Source organism: Herpailurus yagouaroundi, unplaced genomic scaffold, assembly GCF_014898765.1.
Source record: "Herpailurus yagouaroundi ecotype Mexico unplaced genomic scaffold, PumYag 182, whole genome shotgun sequence".
Taxonomy (NCBI): domain Eukaryota; kingdom Metazoa; phylum Chordata; class Mammalia; order Carnivora; family Felidae; genus Herpailurus; species Herpailurus yagouaroundi.
The window spans coordinates 5,065,739-5,088,516 of record NW_024412413.1 but is presented as its reverse complement, the minus strand read 5'-3'; the positions used below and the strand labels follow the sequence as shown (position 1 = coordinate 5,088,516).

At 58.1% G+C, this 22,778-nt stretch overlaps 1 protein-coding gene across 1 annotated transcript in view; it reads right to left on the bottom strand.

Annotated features, from left to right (window-relative positions):
• SHISAL1 (shisa like 1) overlaps positions 1 to 22,778 on the bottom strand; it is a 140,246-nt gene that overhangs the window by 104,531 nt on the left and 12,937 nt on the right. The gene's annotated exons all lie outside the window — the stretch shown is intronic.

The following is a 22,778-nucleotide window of genomic DNA, read 5'->3' as shown; positions in this document are numbered from 1 at the left end:
CTCCCGTGACCCGCAGCACCCCTGCACCAGCAGACGGAAACTCCGTTGATGGACCAGGCAACCCGCAGCCTCAACCGGGAGACTTTGCTCCCGAGAGAGGCAGATGTCCCCCCCCCAAAGCCTCTTGCTGTGTGGTGCTGTCACGCGGCCGAGGAAGCAGCTCAGGGAGGCGGGAGGCTTGGGCTCCAGCAATCACGTCACCGAGCGTGGACCTACGCATACCCTGCGCGCCAGACACGGTTGTACGCGTTTTGCACAAGTCACTGAATCCTTCCCCCAACCCCGGGACGGAAGGACAGCGAACGGACTCACCCTGCAGACGGGAGACCCAGCCCCAAGAGGCCGGGGGTGCCCCCACCCCCAGGATCAGGGAGAGGGAGGGGGCCACGCAGGTGGCACAGTGCTCCTTCCCTCCCCTCGGCTGTCTTGGGCATCCGTGACTCAGTTTCCCCACTGTGAAGGGTCTGGGGGGTCGGCAGCCCTCTCTGGTCTCTGGCACTCTGAGACCCCACCCCCAGCTCCTCCTCGCTGCTGGCCTCCGGCAGCCCCTCGCCCCCTCGTCACCTCACGCTGGACGCCCTCTCGGAGTGGAGTAGGCTGGGTTTGTGAACAGATTTTCGTGTTTAGAGCATTTTAGGCTCACAGCTAATGAAGCGGAAGGTACAGAGTTTCCTACATATCCCCGCCCCCGCCCCCGCCCATTATCGACACCCTGCACCAGAGGGGGACATCTGTCACCCGAAGCCCAGCAGGGTTTGCTCTTGGTGCTGTTCCTGCCGTGGATGCAGACAAACGTACGACGACACGCGGCCACCATTACAGGGTCCCCGAGTCTCGCTGTCCCCAAATCCTCTGTGCTCTGCCTGTTCATCCCTCCTCCCCCATCACCCTGGCCTGACTGGTCTTTTTAGTGCGTCCATAGGTTTGCCTTTTCCAGAAGGTCACAGACCTGGAATCACACAGTCTGTGGCCTCGTCAGATGGGCCCTCACTGAGCAACATCGGCTGGGTTTTAATGGCACCTTGGCTGGGGGGGGGGGGGGTTGCGAGCTTGCGTGCCCCCCACCCCCAATACCACCAACCACCCAAGACAGGATGCCCAAGGCCACTTGAGAAGATGGCTCACCTCCCACTTCCCCTACCCCTTCTAACGAACCCTACCCTCATTTTCTAGAAATAATAATGATCTGGGGTGCCGGGGTGGTTCAGTTGGTTAAGCGTCCGACTCCGGCTCAGGTCACGATCTCGCGGTCCGTGGGTTCGAGCCCCGCGTCGGGCTCTGCGCTGACAGCTCGGAGCCTGGAGCCCGCTTCGGATCCTGTGTCTCCCTCCCTCTCTGCCCCTCCCTGCTTCTGCTCTCTCTCCCTCCCTCCTTCTCTCTCTCTCTCTCTCAAAAATAAACATTTAAAAATTAAAAAAAAAAAAAAAAGAAACGATAATGATCTTAGATTGCAAAAACGGCCACCTCTTCTCTCCCTGCCTCTTCCGTTGATCTGGGTAGTCCCTCCCCTCACCGAGGCTGGGCTTGCCCTTGGGACTTGCTTTGGCCCAGGGGACACGAGCAAGGGCGGAGAAAACAGAGGCTTGGAAACCACACGTGCACCGGGGTTTGCCCTTGTGTCGTACTTGGGATGTTGAGAGCAGCAGGTGAATTGGCCCCAGCTCATTTGTTGGAGAGGCCACGTTGCGGGACGAAGGTGCCTGCGCACCACCGGTCAAGTGAGCGAGGCCACCCTAGGTCACTCTATCGGCAGTCAACCTGCCAGCTGACCGCAGGTGTGTGAGGGAGCCCAGCAAGAATGAGCTCAGCTGACCCAGACCCAGAACTTCTCAGCCAACCCCCAGAGTCATGAGCTAAGTTGTTGCCTTTTTTTTTTTTATTGTTTTTTTTCAACGTTTATTTATTTATTTTGGGGACAGAGAGAGACAGAGCATGAACGGGGGAGGGGCAGCGAGAGAGGGAGACACAGAATCGGAAGCAGGCTCCAGGCTCCGAGCCGTCCGCCCAGAGCCCGACGCGGGGCTCGAACTCCCGGACCGCGAGATTGCGACCCGGCTGAAGTCGGCCGCTTAACCGACTGCGCCACCCAGGCGCCCCTGTTTCCTTTTTTTAAGTTGTATTTATTTTGAGAGAGAGAGCGTGAGCAGGGGAGGGGCAGAGAGACAAGGAGAGAGAGAGAGAATCCGAAACCCTGTGGGCTCGGAGCCCTCTGCAGGGCTTGAACTCACGAACCACGAGATCACGACCTGAGCCAAAATCAAGAGTCCCACGCCTCACCGACTGAGCCACCCTGGTGCCCCCAGCCGTTGTTATTTTTAAGCCACAAAGATTTGGGGATGGTTTGTTACACAGCAGAAACTAACTGATACAGCCAGTAATATCTGATTTGAGAATTGGACACTGGGTATGGTATTCAAAACTTCTGGGTACCCGGGGAGTCGCTTTCAGCGCAGACTTGCCTGGAAATTGCTCTCCACGTCAAGAGCTCAGAGCGCAGTCCAGCCTCGTGTGCCCACGGCCAGCTGCCCGCCCCTGCGGGGCTGGGCCTCCGTGAGTTTCAGGACCTGTCCCCGGGCGGCTGTGCGCCCAGCTGGTCTGGCAGGCTGGGAACAGCGCCTCCTGCAGGTAAGCGGCCGGTGACGCCTTCACAGGGAGCCTCCCAGGTCGCTGCGCTCACCGCAGCCACCCCCTGCCACCCTGGCCACCCCCCGCTCTGCTGCCATTACTTTTCACGGCACTTGCGATCGCCTGGCATCTGGTGCCATGGCCGCCCCCCTCCCCCCCCCCACGCCACCTCTGCCGGGATGTCAATTCCACGAGGACAGGGATGCTTGTCTGTTTTGTTTCTCCACCGTGTCCCCACTGTCTGGAAGAGTGCCTGGCACGTCATGGGTGCCCCGTGACTGTTGGGTAAATGAACCAGTAAAATAAGATGATTTTGAGCCTCACCCCATCTTTCCAGAAGGGCGGACAGAACCCTATTCTGCCAGTAGGAGAAACGGAGGCCCCCCCCCAAAGGAGCAGCTTGCCTGAGGTCACGTACAAGTAAGCGGCGAGGCAAGTTGGAGCCCAGAGCCCAGCCGGCCAAGGCCAGGGACCCTCACGTGCGTGTTCAGCAAACGCTCGTGGAGCCCCGATCATGCGGCAGGCGCAGTGCTAGTCAGGGGGATATAGCAGTGAGCCAGCTCCTTGTGGAGTTTGCGGGCCCGGGGGAGATGAGGGGACACCAAACGGTCATCACCAATAATGTACCGTCGCAAGCTGATGCGTGGGGAGCTTGACCCGAGCAAAGGATGTTCAAGCTGAGACCTAAATGGTGGGGAGAATCAACTGACCACACGGATGGGGTGGGGGGGAGAAAGAGCATTCTCAGGCTGGGGAACAGCTTGTGCAAAGGTCCTGGGGCAGGACCTCGGGATGTATTTGAGGCAATGAAGGACTTTCAGGGTGGCCCAGAGGGAGGGGTGTTGGGTGGCCAAGAACGGGGCAAGAACCCGTGGGGCCTTGGTGGCCACACTGAGATATTTGGTCTTGACTGAGGGTAGCTGGGTCCCTTGAAAGTTTTATCTGGAGTGCGGTCACCAGGCCTGAGGCCCTTAGAGCTGGACACCAGGGGACTCTTTTGGGCCACTAGCTCTGGTCCCCTGGCAGCCCAGGTCCCGTCGGGCTTGCAGGCCCTCGTAAGGAACACCCAAACCTGATGCCGTGGGCTCGTGCTGTGAGCATGACCCACGGATGCCTCCAACACTGGGAACCAGTTTGCCGTGGCTCTGTGGCCAGAAACCGGCTGGAGGTGCCCTGTGTGAGGGCAGCAGCACACACAGTGTGCCTCGAAGGATGGCCTCGGGGGGAGTGACAGGCTTGGGGACACATTTCAGGGTCTCGGGGACGGCGGTGGGCCGGGGCGCCCACCCAGTGAGGGAAGCACATCTCTGGATCAATCACAAATACTCGCTAAGCTCCTGTCCTGGGCTGGAAAGGGTCCCCCCCAGATCCTTGTCCGCCTGGAACCTCAGAACGTGACGTTGTTTGAAGCTAGGCTATTTGCAGACGTGATTGGTTCAGATGGAGGGCCATCCTGGAGCAGGGTGGGCCCTAATCCGGTGACCGGTGTCCTTCTAAGAAGGCCCCGTGGAAAAGACCAACAAGGAAGAAAGCAGGGTCTGGAGGGATGTGGCCACAAGCCAGGGAGCACCGAGGATTGCCACGCAGAGCCAGAAGCGGGAAGAGGGGGGAGGAGTCTCCCCTAGAGCCTTCAGAGGGAGTGCGACCCTGCCGACACTTGGTTTGGGACTTCCGGCCTCCAGAGAGTACATTTCTGTTGCGTTACGCACCCCGCCCCCCCAGTCTGTGGTCATTTGGAACAGCAGCCCCAGGACGCTGACGCAGCATCCGGGTCTAGCCCCGGCCCCGGGGGGGGGGGGGGGGGGACACCTGGAATGTGCTAAGAATTTAGGGGGCTACCGGGCACCTGAGCGTGAATCACCTCCTGGTGGTGAGTTGGCCACTATATTACTCTCTGGGCTAGGAAGGGCCCTGCGGAGGGGGGGCGGGGGGGGCTGCATCAGGTGACCTGGCTCAGCCAATCAGAGGCTCCCCTGGGACTCTGCATCTGGGGCTCGTGGGGCGAAGAAGCGGGTGTCATGCGGGCACATTCTCAGGGGAGAGCACATTCTCTGTCATGCGGGTGTCATGCGAGCACATTCTCTGGCCACCCAGAGCCTGGCAGAGCCGGTGCTGAGCGCCCAGGTGGCCACCAGGCTGTTCTTGGCCTCTAGGCCTCTTCCTGGCCGGGCTCTGCGTTTCTCATTCTTAGACTCCCCGAACATGCCTCCTATAAAACACTTTTTGCAGCCAAAGGCCCTGAGGTCACTTACGGTGGTTGGGAAAGGGGCGGGACCCACTCAAGGGGAGCATCTGAGCCTCAGCAAAGGAGAAGACTTTCTCTTGCTGGCTGAAATGAGTGAGTCAGATGTCCGGTGACGGGCAGCTGCCCTTTCCCTGTGGCTCCTCCAGCCGCAAAGCCCCCAGGGAGCAGCAGCCCTGAGCCTGACCTCACGCTGGGCGCCGGGAGGTGGGGGCGGGGAATCGGACCACCCCCGAGATGCTCTCGTCTGGGTAGGGGGAGACAGACGCAAGGGTGGCCCACCCAGCGTGCCGTCGAGTCAGGGAGGCAGTCGAGAGAAAAATGACCCCTTCTCAGCAGGAGGGGGAAGACTTAGGAAGGCTTCCTGGAGGAGACAGCCTTACAGTTTTGAGGGGTGAAGAGGAGTCTGTTGCGTGGCTAGGGTCTGGGGCAGGCAGTGGGTAGGGGCTAGGAGCTTGGCTGTGGAGCCGGAAGCTGCTGGGGCTTTGAGAGAACCCGAATCTGGTGTCTGAGACCCTAGCCCAGTCACCTCCCCACATGACCCCGTGGACCCCCTCCTCCGCCCCCCCCCCCCCCCCCCCCCCCCCCCGCCCCCCCCCCCCCCCCCCCCCCCACCCCCCGCCAACAACGGGGGCGGCGGCGGGGGGGGGGCGGACAGGTGTTCATAGCGGTTTAGAGGAAACTAAAGATACACACAGCTTGTTACGACCCGGCGTCCCTCGGCCCTTGGGGGCGCACAGGACATCCCCCCACGACCCGCCAAGTCCTTACCCCCCCACCGCCCCCCCCCCCCAGAAAATCTCCCGCTGAGACCAACGAAGGGCTCCCAGGAGGGCAGTTTCCCCACACTCTGCCACCAGCAGGCTCTCCAAGAAGTGCGTCTGTCCCACAGCCCCTTGCCCTACGGGGACCTTAGTCCCACTGTCACAGGGGTGTGGCAGCTTGCCGGGCCAGCTCTCTTCCGTGTGGTGTGAAAAGGGGAAGTGGGCAGCCGGGAAAGGGCTGGCCGGGTAGGGGCGGGGGTGCTCCAGTGGGGGGGTGCAAGAACTTGTCGGGTCATTGGTCTATATCCTGTGCCCCCCCAAGGGCCAAGGGACGCCAGGTCGTAACAAGCTGTGTGTATCTTTAGTTTCCTCTAAACCGCTATGAACACCTGTCTCCACGGCAGCCCTCTCCCCCCCCCCCCCACCGCCGCCACGCTGCCGGGGGGCAGGCTTACCTCTGGCCCTCGCCCGCTCTGACCCTAGAAAGGGGAGGGGTGTGGGGATGTGGCCTGGCCAGGACTGAATGAGAGCCGGGCACAGCCAGGGGCCCAGGGAATGGTCTGGGGAACAGCTCTGGGACTCAACCAGTGACCCAGTCAGACCTGGGCACAGGCATGCCAGCTGCTGGCGGAACAGATGGCCTGGGGCCTGGGATGCACCTTCTGTGGAAACCCAGCCTCACTGCCCGCTGGAGCCCAGCTGGGTACGGAGCGGCAGGTCCCAGATGCCCTCGGACGCAGGAGACACCTGTCCCCCCACGGCTGATTATTAGCCAAATTCACATTTCTTTAGTGAATTCATTCCCCCAGTGACCTGAGACCATCTCGGTGCTGGGCAGCATGGGAGACCAGCAGACGAAGCCCCGGCCGTCGGGGGACGTGGACAAGGACGTGGATGGTGGCCACAGAGTGGTCGGGGCGATAATGGGGGGGACACAGGGAGGTTTGGGCGCCCAGCCTGTCTGAGTCCGGGAGGGAGCAGACACCAGCCTGGCCTTGGTGAGTATATGCTCGGCGTCCCAAGGGACAGACTCTGCGTTCGGCGTTGACTCCCCTGCCCTCAAATACATCACCGCATCTCTCTGGATCCAGCTATAGCTGCCATCTCTCCTGCCACCAGCATTGCCTCCTGCCTGCTCTCCTTCCTGCTCTAACGAGGAGAAAGGTGAGATCAAGTGCAGGAAGCATCCGCTTCAGGGCATGGGAGCGCTCCCGTGGCAGCCAAGACCGAAGTGGCCAATGCGCCAGAGAAGAGAGAAGCTCATTTACGTGAGGCGGAACGTCTCCCCCGTTTGTCTCCCGAGACACCTGCCCATTTGCAGGTGGTTGCTCCAAGAGGCCGAGGAACCAGGCATCTCTTGGAACTTTTGGAAACTTCACGGGGCTGGGAGAGGAAATGTGGAATGGAGGGCATTCGGGACTTGAGGGTCTGGATTCCAGGAGAGGAAAAGCACAGAGGGGTGCCCTCTCCGCCCCCCCCCCCTTGGACAAACCTGCCGTTTCCTTTAGCAGAATGAGCCCAGCAGAAAGTGGCGGCCAACAGACTGAAAATCTTAGCAGAACTTTCTGCCGTTTGAAGAGGTGGGAAACCAAGATTGGAGCTCAGGGACCGCCAAGGGGGGGGGGGGGGGGGGGATGCCATAATCTCCGTTGGACCCTGAAGTTAGTTAACCCGGAGGAGTAAAGGTAAGTCAGAGGTGAAGCATGCCCAGGACAGACTTCGGGTGATCTGTCATCGAAATGCTTTCAGAAGCCAAAGTAAACCCTCTCGAAAGGATTATGACATTGCGCTTGCGGGGCTGAAAGAAAATCACTGCCAACCTAGAATTATTTACCTACAAGTACGTCTATAGTGCTCAACATCCACCGAAAAATCCCCAGGCTTGAAGCGACTGGAGGAAGAGGAAAACAAAACAAAACAAAACAAAACAAGACAAAACAGACAAACTAAACGACCCCCTAGAGATCCAAATGTTGGAGCCATCGGATGTGGACGGTAACATTATTTGTGATTAGTATGTTCCAGAAAGTGGAGGACAATGCGACGGATTTCAGCCCCAAGCTGGAGTACGCAGGAAAAGAAGCAAATGGAAAGTCTGGACCTGAACGGGACAATAACTGAAAGCAAGACTCGAAAGATGGAGTTGAGGGCAACGTAGGCTGGGCTGGATGCAAGAGGAATGAACTGGAAAAGAAGCGACGCGGAGATATCTGTGGTGAGGCACAGAGTCGCAAAAGAAGGAAGAGTACCGGGCACCCGGCTTGGGGGGGGGGGTGGTGCTCAGTTGGTTGAGCGGCTGACCCTTATTTTCAGCTCAGGTCACAATCCCAGGGTTGTGGGATCGAGCCCCGTGTCAGACTCTGTGCTGAGCACAGAGCCTGCCTGGGATTGTCTCTTTCTCTCCCTCTGCCCCTCTCCCCTGATCACGTGCGCACACACTCTCTCTCTCTTTCAAATTAAAAAAAAAAAAGTGAACGATACAGAAAAGCTAGTAAAGGGCCTGCGGATCAGTTAAAAGATCCAACGGGCATATAACTGGGGTCCCAGGAGGGGAATTGGGAGTGAATCAGGCAGAAACAATATTTGGGAAAATACTTCCTTTTTTTAAAAATGTTTATTTATTTTTGAGAGAGGGAGGGAGACAGAACGTGAGTGGGACAAGGGCAGAGAGAGAGGGAGACACAGAATCCGAAGCAGGCTCCAGGCTCCAAGCTGTCAGCACAGAGCCCGACGCGGGCCTCAAACCCACAGGCCAAGAGCTCGTGACCTGAGCCGAAGTCGGACGCTCAACCGACTGAGCCACCCAGGCGCCCCTGGGAAAGTACTTTCTAAGGAGCTCCCAAATCTGACAAAAACACACCACACCAAGATTCAAGGAGCTTAATGAACCCGCCCTCCTGAAACCACAACATAGCAAAAAGGCCAAAAACCAAAGACAAAGAGAAAGTCTTCTGAGCACCAGAGGGGAAAAGACATGCTACCTTCACCGGAACAACGTTAGGACTGGCAGGTGGCTTCTCAACAAAAACGATGCCACCCACGGGACCCTCTGTTGGCATCGTGAAGGGACTAGGGGACAAGAACCATCAAGCTGGAACTTTAGGAGAATATCCTTAGGAGAATATCCTTCTGCTTAGGAGAATATCCTTCAAAAAAAACCATCGAGCTGGAACTTTACCACTTAGGAGAATATCCTTCAAAAATAAAAGTGAGGGGTGCCTGGGTGGCGCAGTCGGTTAAGCGTCCAACTTCAGCCAGGTCACGATCTCGCGGTCCGTGAGTTCGAGCCCCGCGTCGGGCTCTGGGCTGATGGCTCAGAGCCTGGAGCCTGCTTCCGATTCTGTGTCTCCCTCTCTCTCTGCCCCTCCCTTGTTCATGCTCTGTCTCTCTCTGTCTCAAAAATAAATAAAGGTTGAAAAAAAATTAAAAAAAAAAAAGTGAAATGAAGGTTTTTTCAGACAAATGGAGCTTAGAGAACTTATGTCTCGTAGCCCCCCAAGAAAGCAAATCCTATAAAAGAAGCTCTCCAGGCAGAAGGCAATTAACGGCAGGCATACTGACAAGGAAACTTACTAGTACAGGGAGGGGGGAGACCACGCACAAGGGTTAACACAGGAATGTGTGGGTGGAGCAAGTGGGGGACACACACGGAGGGGGCAGGTCCAGTGAAAATGCCCTGAGGCCCTCGCCATTTTGCATTTTCTAGGAAGTGGTAAGAACAGTACCTTTGGTTAGGCTGCAACAAGTCAAAGACCCTGGAGGTAACCACTAACAGACGACTTTAACGACGTACAACCAACGAGCTAATGGCAAGGGGAAAATGGGACCAAAAAGGTTTCAGTCGTCCAAAAGAAAGAAAGCGAGGGAGTAAAAGAACACAGGATGGGCAGAATACATAGGAAATAAATACTTTTATGAAAAGACAGCTCACAGTTCTAAAAAATTTTCTTAACATTTATTCATTTTTTGAAAGACAGAGTGCACGCAGGGGAGAGGCAGAGACAGAGGGAGACACAGAATCGGAAGCGGGCTCCCGGCTCCGAGCTGTGAGAGCAGAGCCCGATGCGAGGCTCAGACCCACGAGCAGCGAGATCATGACCTGAGCTGAAGCCGGTCGCCTGACCCCAGGGCTCCGGACATTATCTCACAATTGTAACTGGTTCAGTTTTAACCCAGCTGTGTGCCACTTGAAAGAGAGATCTTAAATACGAGGCTGCCTAGGAGGGGCTGAAAGCGAAGGGGCGAAAGAAAAGGTTGTGAAAGTCTAATCAGAAGAGAGTGTGTTTAGCTACATAATGTCAGGCAGAGTAGACTTTAGGGCAAAATTCCCAAGTAGAGATACAGAGGGACAATTCACCGCACAGATCAGTAATGAGAGAAGGCCAATTAACTAAGAAGATAAAACAATTCTACATGGGTACAGACTTCCCAACACAACCTCAAAATAAACGAAGCAGGGGCGCCTGGTGGCTCAGCCGGTCAGGGGTCTCACTTCGGCTCAGGTCATGATCTCACGGTGCACGAGTTCGAGGCCCGCGTCGGGCTCTGTGCCCATGGTGTGGAGCCTGGAGCCTGCTTCCGATTCTGTGTCTCCCTCTCTCTCTGCCCCTCCCTTGTTCATGCTCTGTCTCTCTCTGTCTCAAAAATAAATAAACGTTAAAAAAAATTTTTTTAATAAATACCCTTCCAAATAGCCAATGGGTTGGACGATGAAAATCAGAAAATGTTTTGAAATAAACACTGATAAAAAATGGATCCCCTAAATATGGGATGCCGCTAAAGCAGGGCTTAGAGGGAAAACTATCGTCTCAAAACTCGTCGTTTGGGGGGAAAAAAGACAGAAAAGAAATGATCTAAGTACACATCGTGAGAGGCAAAGAAACCCAAACAAGCAAGCAAACAAAAACAAAGGAAACTCAAAGAAATTGAAAGGAAAGAAGTAAGAGAGGGATCTCAAAATAATAGCATAGAGAATAAATACACCTCTTCCTGCCAGGAAATTAAAATTTCCAGCTGAAACGGACAGACCCTTAGAAAAACAAACTGACCAAAACTGACCAAGAAGAAATAGGAAGTTTGAATAGTCCTATATTTATTTTAAAAATGTAATCAGTCACTTAAACCTTCCCACAAAGAAATCTTCAGTCCAGATGGCCTCCCTGATGAATTCTTTCAAACACTCGAGGAAGAAATAACACCAATCAGAAACGACTTACGCACAAAATGAAAAAATGGGACCATTTCTCTACCTGTTCTAGAGTCAGAGCAGAGCTCTCATCCTTAAATCCAGAGAGGACATTCCAAGAGAAGGGGTAGAATGCATTTCCCAAAGGCAACATCCCACTGTGTTTAGCCCACCCCCAGACTCCTCTTACAACGGGATGGACATTCTCACTCTGGGGGACTTCCCTGACCACTGGAGAGCTGTAGAAGTGATGTCATGTGATTTCCCAGGCTGGTCTACAAAGGACAAAACAATATAGTGTACGCCTCTCTGCCTCTCTCTCTGTCTCTCTTTCCCTCCCTCCCTCTTGAGACACCTGCTCTTGGAATCCAGCCACCATGTTGTAAGGAAGCCCAAGCTAGGCCCCCAGGCAGCAGTCAGCATCGACCACTGGCCGCCCCAGATCTCCTGCGATCCCTGTCCTGTCCCAGCCTTCTAGTCTTCCAGCTGAGGCTCCAGACATCACAGAGCCAACACGAGAAGTCCCTGTCTGAATTCCTGACTGACCCAGAAAATCCGCTAGAGATAAGATGACTGCTCTAAGCCAGGGTATTTGGGCACGATTTGCTATGCAGCAATAAGCAACTAACACCAAAGAAAAGTGAACAGCCAATTAAAGGCCAAAAGTTAAAGATGCAAAAATCTTAAATAAAATATTAGCCAAGTAGAATCTAGCTATCTATACAAAGAACAATACATCATGATTGGGTTTACTCTGGGACTGCAAGACTGATTTGACATGGGACAGGCAGTCAGTGGAATTCACATCGGGGGAAAATAATACATGACGATATGCTTACCCGATAGATGTAGAAATCGCGTGTGATAAAATTCAGCACTCGTTCATAATTTTTACAAAATGCGTAGGTGTTTATGAGTAGAAGAAGCTTCTCTAATCTGATCAAAGTATCTACAAAATCTTTAGCAAACATACCTAATGAGGAAGGATTGAAAACTTGCCCCTGAGGTCAGGCACACTGACCCACTATCACTGCATCTGTTCAACATTAAGGTTTTAGCCAGAACAATAAGGCAAGAAGAAGGAAAACCACAAGGACTGGAAAAAAAATATGAAACGGTCAGCATATAGAGGTGACAGACGATCCAAAAGATTGTACAGATAATGTTAGAACGGATCAACTTAGCAAGATTGCCGGATACAAGGTCAATGTGCTCAAAGCAACTGTATTTCCATACGCCAATCACAAATAACTAGGAAATGAAATTTTTTGAGAGAGAGGGACAGTGCAATGCAGGAGGGGCAGAGAGAGGGGAGGACAGGGGATCTGAAGGAGGCTCTGCGTAGACAGCAGAGCCCGACGTGGGGCTTAAACTCACAAACTGTGAGATCATGACCTGAGCCCGAGGCAGACGCTTAACCGACGGAGCCACCCAGGTGTCCCAGAAATGAAATGTTAATACATCATTCGCAATGATGTCAAAAACAAAAGCACCCAAGAATAAATAATGAAAGACGTTCAAGACACCCCCACAGAAAAATCAGAACTTTATTGAGAGAAACCAAATAAAACCTGTTTTAAAATGGAGAGATATACCATGTTCATGGATGAGGAGGCTCAATATTGTAAAGCTTTTAAGTCTACCCAAATCGATCTGTACATTGAATGCTATCCCAGTCAAAATCCCAGCAGGTGTGTGTGTGTGTGTGTGTGTGTGTGTGTGTGTGTGTGTGTCTGTGTGTGAGTTGACAGACTGGACCTACTATTTATATAGAAATGAAAAGGACCTATAGTGTTTTTTAAATCTCTAACAAGAACAAAATGGGAACTCACAGGGGTGAATTCAAGAGTCTCTATCAAGTCCAGGGGCACCTGGGTGGCTCAGTCGGTTGGGTGTCCAACTTCGGCTCAGGTCATGATCTCACAGCTTGTGGGTTCGAGCCCCACATCAGGCTCTCTCTGCGACAGCTCGGAGCCTTCAGCCTGCTTTGGATTCTGTCTCTCCCTCTCTCTCTCCACCTCCCCTGCTCTCTCTCTCTCTCTCTGTCTCTCAAAAATAAACATTTTTTTTAAAAAGAGTTCCTATCAAGCCCATTACCAGCATTCCCTGAGCGTGGTGTGCAAATGCAAGGTTTATGAGGGAGTGTCCCCTCACTGAGGCGGGGTCAACAGAACCACTGGAAAGAAATGGGCTCGGGGAGTGGCAGTTGGGGGGGCGGGGACAGGGGCAGAGCACCTACTGTTGACAGGCCTCCCTCCTGAACACTCTGCAAGTTCTCTCTCTCTCGGAATCCTCAGTGCGGCTCGGAAAGAGTGCGTCACCACCCCATTTTACAGACGAGTAAACCGAGCCTCGGAGAAATGAAACCACTTGCCCAAAGTCACGTAGGGCTGTGATTTAAACCTAGATGCAACTCTACGACCTGTGTTTCCAGTCATGGAAACTGGGCTGAGACCCAAGAAGGGGCCCCAGGAGTGGGCAGGGGTCACACGGGTGGCTCTGCGTCCTGGCGAAGCAGGGCACCCCCAGCCTGGCACCTCCACGGCAGGGCTGTCGCCGCCTTCCTCCCCCCCGCAGGCCTGTGGGCTCTGCAGCCCCCCTAGCTGGCTCTCACACAGCCCGGGCCTTCTCTGCTTCCAAACACCATGGATCTGGGGTGGCTGGACAGGGAGGCAGGGCCGGGGCCAGGTCTGCCCCTGTCCTCGTTCTGCCCTGAGCATGGGGGGGGGGGCTCAGTTCCTCCTCGGTGACATGGGACGTCACCCCCTCACAGGACTACTGGGAGGAATCTTTGGGATGCAGACTGGGAAGAGGCTGCTCCCGGTGCCCGGCACACAGTAGGCGCTCAGGGCGCACAGGCTCCAGACACGTGGGGAGCCACCGGCCCAAGTCACGTGCTGAGGGCTGCGTGTGGAGCCCTGAGCCTCCTCTCCCCCCAGACCTGTTTGCTGCTCGACTCCAGGAGCCTCCTGACTTTAAGTGCTCAGGGGACGAAGGGGTCCCGACAGGGCACAAGACCTACGCGCAGCCTCCGGGCCCTTTCTGGGAAGCAGCTGCCCTGGCAGCAGGAGCTGAGGAGGGGGATCCCAGCCCCACAGAGAAAGGGGTTGGAATCAGGCAGGCCGGGTCATCTGGGTGTCCCACACGCCCCCGGAGGAGGCGTGAGCACTGCTTCTGGGGACAGCGCTCCTCAGTGTCATGAGGTCCCTCCTAGGGGCCAAGGGCCCCTAGCTTCCTGGTCACAAGCAAGCGAGAACGGCGTCTTCCGCTCCCTCGTCCGGGGGGCTGTGCGGCCTTGGGCAAATATCTCGGGCTCTCTGGGTGTCAGTATCCTCAGTGGTGAAATGGCATCAGTGGGGTGCGTTCCGTACAGAGGGGCCAGGGGATCCCGGGAGGCCACGTTGTCAGGTGCCGGAGACAGGCCAGCCCCTGCGGAGGCTGGAACCGGGTTCCCTGCTATCCTCACCGCTGCTGCTGGTGTCGCTGGTGTTGCTCCTGGCAAGGAGTGCGGGCGGGAGGCGTAGGGGGTGGGCAGGAACTAGGGAGAGACAGGGCGCTGGGGCAGAGCAGTCCAGTCGCCGGGCGGCCCCAGCACGTCACTTCTTAAGCCCCCCCTTGGACAGGTGAGGGGCTCCCTGGTTGACCCCAGTGGGGGAGGAAGCCCTCAGGGACAGGAACATGCGGCTCCCATCTATCCACTCGGTGCCCCCAAGCCTCCTGGCACCACGTGGGAGCAGGGCGGAGGCAAAGGGGAGACGTCTTGAACCCACGTGGTGGTTGCTCAGAGCAGCTGGGGCATAAGGACTCTGAACCGTGGTAGTGAGCACCCTGTCACTAGAGGTGTGCAAGCCTCGGTGCTGGATGTAGGGGTGGGGTTCCTGGGCCAGGGAGTCCGTACGTCCTGAGAGGTGAGAGGCAGTTTGATACGGGGGGTGGGGGGGAGCCCACAGGCATCTGTGCCTCAGTTTCTCCCCCTGAGAATATGACGGTGACAGCAGGCCCCATCCCGCGGGGCCGCCGTGAGGACTGGGTGCGCTCCTATGTGCAGAGGCAGAGTGCTGGCCCGTCGGGACACCAGCTAGGGTGACTGTCACATGCCTGGAGGGTGAGGACAGACGGGGCTCAGGCCTCACGCCTCACCCCGGGGAGGTCGCTTTTCCTGGCCCGCAGCACAGCCGAGAGGGGTGGGGGCTGGGGGCACTCATTAGCCTCGTTCCGGATCTCAATGATCAGTCCTAGACCACAGGGCGGCCTCACTAAGTGGGGAAAACGTCCATTAAGGTTTTTAAAGCAAAGCTCAAGGCGTCATCGCCTCCTTGTCAGGATCTTTCCTGGGGCTGGCAGCCCCTCCCCCAGCCGCCACTAAGGCCCCAGCAGGTGACTGGGAGGAGGGGCCGGTGAGCCAAGGCGGCCCGGCCACACTCGAAACAGCCCAAAGGACTTCAAGATGCCCTCTTCGGAGCTTTCCACCACGAACTGATCCGGCCTCTCCTGGCTCATCCGTCCCCGGCCAGAGTAACCTTTAAGAGTCTGAGTCCGGGGGCGCCCGGGGGGCTCAGTCGATTCAGCGTCTGGCTTCAGCTGAGGTCACGATCTCACGGTTCGTGAGTTCCAGCCCCGCATCGCAGGCTCCGTGCTGACAGCTCAGAGCCTGGAGCCCGCGTGGGATTCTGTGTCTCCCTCTCTCAAAGATAAATAAACATTAAAAAAAAAAAAAATCTAAGTCTGATCTTGTCTCTCTTCTGGCTAAAGTCTCCAATGGCTCCCCAGTGCTCTCTGGATAACATCCGAACCCTCTGGGTGAGGGTCAGCTCTCCGCCGGCTGGCATCTCTCTCTGACTGCCAGGCTGGGTGCGAGACCCTGGTGGGTGCCCTCAAGCTGGCCTCCGGGCCCTGCCCTTCCCAGTAGGTCGCCCGGCCTCCCGGGGCCCCAGCGCCCTCACCTGTAGACGCTACGGAAGGAACAGCTGCCGGGAGGGGTTGCCGAGAAAATGACGAAGCAACACAGGGAGAGGTCACCACGGTGCCAGGCTAACTGTCCCTTGTTACGGGGCCTCCTCCCGGCCAGCCCGCCCCCCACTCGCTCACTGCTTGGCCTTGCAGCCCCCTGGTGGTGCCTCCCTCCTGGTCCGTTCAGGCTGTCCTCTTCCAGGAAGCCCTCCCTGATTACCTAGAGTAGCCCCAGTCTTTCCCATCACAGAAAGGAGCGCACAACGACATGAGTTTTCCTGCCGCACTGCGGACAATGTGCCCTTCGAGGGCAGGGCCCAAGTCCGGCTCCCAGGCCCGGCCCAGAGGGGTGCCACTGTGGGCTGGTGGATCCAAACTCTCCCCCGAACTCTCCATGGCCCTCAGGCCCGCCCCCTGGTCTGGCACCGAAGGCCCTCTACAGTGGGCTCCAAGAGAGTCTTCCAGGCCCTTCCACGCCCAACCCTCCCTGCTTTGACTCCATCCAGGCTGGCCCACCTCCTTGCTGCCTCGGCCCCCCGAGCTGGAGCGTTTGCTTACAGAAGCTGGCAGACGGCACCGTCCTGGAGGGAGGGAGGGGACAGAGCCCGGAAGCCCACCTGAGCCCCTCGGGACGCGGCTGGCAGAGACTCAGAGGCGGGGCCCCTCTCCGTGTCGCCTGGGAAGGAGCAGGAGAGCCAGAGTGGGCTGCGGTTCAGCCCAGCCCTGCCGACCTGCCCCCAGGCCTGTCCTCCGACAGCCCCCCGCTCCTCCAGGCCCGTGTGAAGGCGAGGGAACCCGCCTCCCCGCTAACTGCCCCAGTTCCTGTGTTTTACGAACTGCTGATCTCCCCGGGTTCCCGGCTGGCTTGCCTGAAAGAGTGTTAAAACCCCTGGTTTCTGCCGGTGGGTTCCGGCAAAAGACAGCTCCTCTGAGGGGTCAGAGGTGAAGCAGGCAGAAGGGTGAGGAAGTCAGCCGTGCAGAGAGCCCGGAAAGAGCCTGCTGGAAACTTCCAGAAGTCTGGAGAAGGCTGACAGTTGGGTCTGAGCGGCCGGGGGTGGGTTGAGATTGTGAGGCCGCGGAGCCGCGCAGGGAGGAGAAATCACGTGATGCCAACAATATCCTAAAGAGCCCCCTTGGCAGGTGCAAAGCCCTGGGAGCTGAGGGGAAGCAGGGGGCCGACTGAGAGGTGGGGGGGGGGACCCCAGAAGCAGGTGAGAGATGAATGGCTAGAGAGGGTGGCCGGACAGAGCAGGGGCCATGGAGAGACTTGAACGGATTCGGGAGGTTTCTGGAAGGCGGGAACCTGCAGGATTTGCTGATGGACTGGATGCTGGAGGTAGAGGCAGGAGGGGAAGGTACCATTTTGTGGGAGAATCAGATCAGGGGGACGGATCAGGGCAGAGTTGGTATTTGTTCAATGTCATCCCTGCTCCCCAGGAGCCCCCAGCCACGGGAGGTGAGCTTAGCTCACCTGGGACGCCTGCCAAGCTCCGGGGTCGGAACTGTCCATCCACCTCCCGGATCTCAGCGGAACCGGGGGGACACCCCTGCCCTCCCCCGGCGGCCTGGCGGGCCTCCTTGTTGTGTGCTTCCTGCTCCAGGGGGCTGGCGTGGTTGCCCCATACCCGTGGCAGAGGTTGGTGAAATCCCCCCGAAGGTCGCTGGGCCCTGTATCGCCCTCTTCCTTCTGCGTCCACCTCCCCATCGGTGAGCCCCCACCCCCGGCCTCACCCCCGGCCGCACGCCGAGGGCACCCACGTGTGCACGTCCTGCCCGCCGCCTCCCTGAGCCCCAGACCCACACTCCCGGTGGCCCTGACCCCTTCCCTGGATGACCACAGCATCTCAGAGTAAACGTGTGACCTTCTTGGGGTTTTCCATAGGGTCATGTTTCCCTGGGCTCAGAGGCTAGAGACAGCCGTGACAACTCCCTTGGCTGCCACAGATGACACGAGGGGGCTCTGGCGTCACCTCCGCTTGTCCGGAGCTGCAGGCTGGGCAGGTAATAGCCTGCAAGGTGGATTCGAGGGGCTCCCTCCCCCCACCCCCCGACCCCCGGAGACAGGGCCTGGGGCCGGCCTGGCAGAGGGAAGCAGGCCTGCAGGCAGGATGCCTGGGCGGGGGGTGGGGGGTGGGGGGTGGGGGGGGGTCCCCAGTCCGGGCTCCTGTGCCAGCTCAGCTGAGGAGAACCTGAGGGCTCAGAGAATATGCTGGAATGTACCCATCCTGTGATCTGGGAAGCGCTGCACCCTGGGGACAGGGCATCCCGGTCAAGGTCAATGGTGACCGTGGTGCAGGAGCGAGGGGGTGCTCAAGCCCGTGGGTCACAGAGCTTCGCCTGCGTGGGCGGCTCCTGGCGCTCGTCCTGCCTCCTCCCAGGTGGCCGCCCTGCCCTCGGGGACCGGGGAGGCTGGGGCCAGGGAGCTCAGCCCTGGGGGCCACGGGCTGTGTTGAGTTTAATCCAGACTGAGCCCCAGTGGCCCGGCGAGGAAGAGGCTGCAGCCAGTGCCACTCAGCTGGTTCACACAGAGAGCCCCTCCCCGGGGAAGCGTGCGGGGAACGGCCACGGCCAGCCCACGGGGTGTGTGTGGCAGTAACGCATGAGCCCTGACGTTCCAAAAGCAGGTGTGTGTGTGCAGGTGTGCACCCGTGTAGTGAGCGTGTGTGCGTGCCTGGGAGGGCCTGGGAGACAGCCAGGAGGCAGGAGAGGCCAAGCGTGGAAGCCGTGGCCTCCCGGCTCCCACCTGTCCTCACCCAGCACTCTCCTCTGGGGAACAGCACCCCCCCGCCAGCAACCCACTTGCACAACCCAGGAACCCTGGCAGCCCCTCGGTTCCCGCCACCATACCTCCCACCGGCTCCGGTAGCTAACTGACCTCTTAGTGCCCAGATTTCACCACCCTGCTCCACCCCCATTTGCCGCACGGGGACGGAGGGGACGGGGTCCCCACAACCTCCTCCTGGGCCTCCTGGTCGCCCTGCCGGAAGGCTTCTTTGCCCGCATGCGCCTGACGGCCTCCGCTCCCTGCAGAAACCCGCCAACGCCTTCCCTTAGGATAAACACTTGGATCCTCCAGAGACTTACGACATATCATTCAAACTGGGACTTTGCTCTTGAGTGTAAAAGGGAGAGCTCGGAATGACGGAGTTGGCACAACAGGTGTGCATGGGCTGTCCTGGGCCGCCCTGGACGTGTGGTTACCTCATGCTAAGCCTTCGCGTAAGGGGGAGACTGGCCACTGCCCATGGCCACATCACACATCCTGCCGCCTCTGTCTCCTGAGCTTTTCTCTTCCTGAACAGTTCAGGCTCCTTCCTACCCCAGGACCTTTGCGCAGGCTGTTATCTCTGCCTGTAATGCTTTTCCCCCCTCTTGCCCCCCTCTCCCCCTAGTTACTGTCTGTCCACCCTTTGATCCCAGCTCAGGGAAACCTTCCATGCTCCCTGGTGGGCTCACAGTAGCTACCTGCCTTGTAACCACTCACCCCCTTGGGTAGCTAATGTCTGCCTCCAGCCCACGGGCACCTGCCTGTCTGGGGCATTGACATCTCCCCAGGCAAGGCCTGGTCCACAGTAGGTGCTTACTAAATGCTGGACGTGTGGTCACCTCATGCTAAGCCTTCGTGTAAGGGGGAGACTGGCCACTGCCAGTCTAAATGCTGCTTCAACCATCCCCTCGTCCCCGAGACGAGGGACCCCTGCCCTCCCAGGGTGACTTTACCCATTCCTCCTCTCCGTGGCCCTTGGCTATATTTTAACGTGTCTCATTTAGGTTTCAGTTTATGACTGTATTCTGAGGCCTGGGGCTCAGAGACTTGGTCCTGCCTCTTTACTGCTTACGGGTGCCAGATAACAGCCCCCAGCAGTGTCCACGCCCGAATCCCCACGCCCTGTAAAGGGGTCACCCCACCTGGCAAAGGGACTTGGCAGATGTCGTTAAAAGCACGAACCTTGAAATGGGGGGGATTATCCTGGGTTGCGCAAGTGGACTCAATTTAATTCGAAGAGTCCTTAAAGGCAGAGAGCCTTTCCTGGCCGGGTGGGGGCCGGCAGGGGAAGGAGAGGTCATAAGGACAACAGGGCCTCCCCTCGGACTTCCAGAAAGGAACACGGCCCTGCCCACACCTTGGTTTTAGCACAGTGAGATGAGCCAGACCTCTGACCCCCAGTCCTGTTGGAGAACAGATGTTACTCTTTCTTTCTTTTTTTTTTTTTTTGAAAGACAGAGAGAGACGGGGCACAAGCAGGGGTGGGGCAGAGAGAGAGGGAGACACAGAATCGGAAGCAGGCTCCAGGCTCCGAGCCGTCGGCACAGAGCCCGACGCGGGGCTCGAACTCACGGACCGCGAGATCGTGACCCGAGCCGACGTCGGAGGCTCAACCGACGGAGCCCCCCCCCCCCGGGAGCCCCAAGGTGTCACTCTTTCAACCACCAAATGTGTGGCCGCTGGTTACACAGCGAGTGAATGGCTAAAACATATGGCAGAATCTCCCTGCCTAGAAAGGTGCCTGCTGTATACAGAGCTGGGTCCCCATACTACCCGCGGGGGGAGGCCAACAGCCCCCCCTCGACGGTGCTCCCGCCCTCCCCCGCTTAGAGAGCTTCAGAAACCTTCTGGAGCTCACGCAGCCAGGGAGTGGCAGAGGTGGGACGCAGGCCCGTTTCCCCCGGGGGTGGGGGGGAGCGTTTCTGCCGGGGAGCCGGGGAAGCCAGGCTGGGAAGGAGCTTGGCGCCAACCTCCGCCTGTGTGGAACCTCACAGCTGTCCTTTCCCTGCACGCTGGGTGCCCGTCGAACGGCCGCCACGCAAAGTCACAGCCCCACCTGTGCTGGAGGACGGAGATGGGGAAGCTCCACGGGAGGGAGGCCATCTGAGGAGGAACTTTCTAGAAGGTAGAGCTGTCCGTCCTCCTAAGAACATCCCGCCTGGGTAGATGGCGAGGCACGTGACATTGGCCAGCGGGCTGTGCCCGAGATGCCCTTGGGGTGGTCCCGGATGGGAGGGCGGGAGAGGGAGGGACGGGCAAAGCTGAGATGCCTGCGGCCTTGAGCCCAGGCCACGTGTCGGCCACAGGGGTTGGTGAACCAGGCACTTTCTTGGGGACCGGTGGCCGGGATGGGGGGTCCAGACATACAAATACACATGAGTGTAAGAGATCGGCCAAAGGAGCACAGAGGAGGAGCCTGACGGCCCTGGGGATGGCAGGGGGACTGGGGAGTGCTTCCCATGGAAACCGAGGCAGGAGGTGAGTCGATCTCCAAGAGCTGATCCGGGGACCATGGCGGACAAAGGCACGGAGGGGACCTCTGGGCAGGACGAAGGACTGCGTCCAGGGAGGGCCTGCAGAGCGGATCCTCTGGAGTGGGGTGGGAGCGGATCACACAGGCCCTCCCAGGGGTCTGGAGTCCAGTCTGTGGAAGATGGGGAGCCACAGAACAGTTTCAGCCGCAGGGAGGGAGCTGGGCAGGTCGGGGTCTCGGGAAGCTGTGTCCGGCACCTGGGAGGAGGCCAGGACCCCCGCCTCCAGCAGGATGCTGTTTATCAGAGGGCCCGGCCAGCCTTTCCAAGAAGGGCAGATACGAGGAGGAAAGCCCCCAGGAATGTTCCAGGAGCTGCGGGGAGAGGCAGGCCAGCCCGCGGCTTCCTCGCCTGTCTGCAACATCCCCTGGAAGGGCTGGGGCGGGAGAAACGGGTCTGGCCCAGAGGCAGCCCTCCCTCCCCAAGTCATCTGCAAGAATTCTCGATCGGAAGCAGAACAGCAAAAAAAAAAAAAAAAAAAAATGGAATTCAAACATAGTCAATCCCTCCCTTTGCCCGGATTAGCTGCCAGGATTAGCTGCCAGGAGTGTAATGATTTTCATTAATACCGTCAGCTTTCCTCAAACTTGATTATAATTACTCTCCAGCCACATTCCCCTCGCGGTGCGGGGTCGAGTGCATGTACGTTAATCACATCAACTGATCACAGCCACACGTGCTGATGGCCTGAAGTCACAGCCCGAGGCCCGTGGGAGAGGCCAGAAGGGGGTGGCCGGGTGCCACTCTCCCTGGGGCGGGACATCCATATGGATGGAGGAATGAATGAATACCAATGCCTTTCTGATGAGCCTCCCCCTCCCCCAGCCCCCCGGCCTGCCTGCCTCCCTCCCTCCCTTCACACGATCGCTTGGCATTTATCACTCGTGGGGCCCTCGCCGCAGCTCCTGGTGGCAGGAACACGGTTTGCGCCTTCCGCCGAGCAAGAGCCCCGGCTCAGAGAGGTCAGGTGACTTCCTGAAGGTCACACAGCGTGTGGGAAGTCAGTTTGAAACCGGAGTTTGGTGATCCTTCCCATCCCCACCCCCCCCCCCATCCTGACTGTTCCCCTGGGAAGCAGGGTGGGTAGGGCTGGGTGCTGGAAGGAAGAAAAAGGCAGAGGAAGTGGGAGGCACGTGTCCCAGCCCGGCCATGCTGGAGTCTGGGGCACTGGTGGACACCTGCCCCGCCCGCCCCACCCCTGCAGATGACAGTCTTGGAGCAGCCTTCAGTTCCTGTGCCCTCCGCCCTCTGGATCAGTTTTAAATGCAAATGCGAGCATGTCGCTCTGGGTCCTGGGGACCAAGCCCCAGCCCGCACCTGGCCCTTCCCCTCCTCCACCTACAGGAAGGACTCCGGTGGCTCCAGCTGTTTACCAAACCCCCCACCCGCCCCCCACCCGCCGGCTGTGGGTACCCTCCCCATTTGGCTCCGGGCGGGGACCCCTTTCTGGTCTGGGGGGGGTCTCAGGCACATGGAAACAGTCCATTGACAGAGTCAAAGGCTGACTGACCCGTAGGCCTGGCCCCAGAGCAGTTCTGCCACCTGCCTGCCACCTCTAGGCCTCAGTTTCCCCATCGGCAAGGCTGGGCCATCCCAGCTAACCTGGGGAGGGGATGTGAAGGAACTCAAGGCACTTGCCCAGGGCCCTGGGCAGCCTTTCCTGCCCTGCCCCCATGCCTCTGGGTAAGTAACTTTCCATGAGGACCCGGTTGCC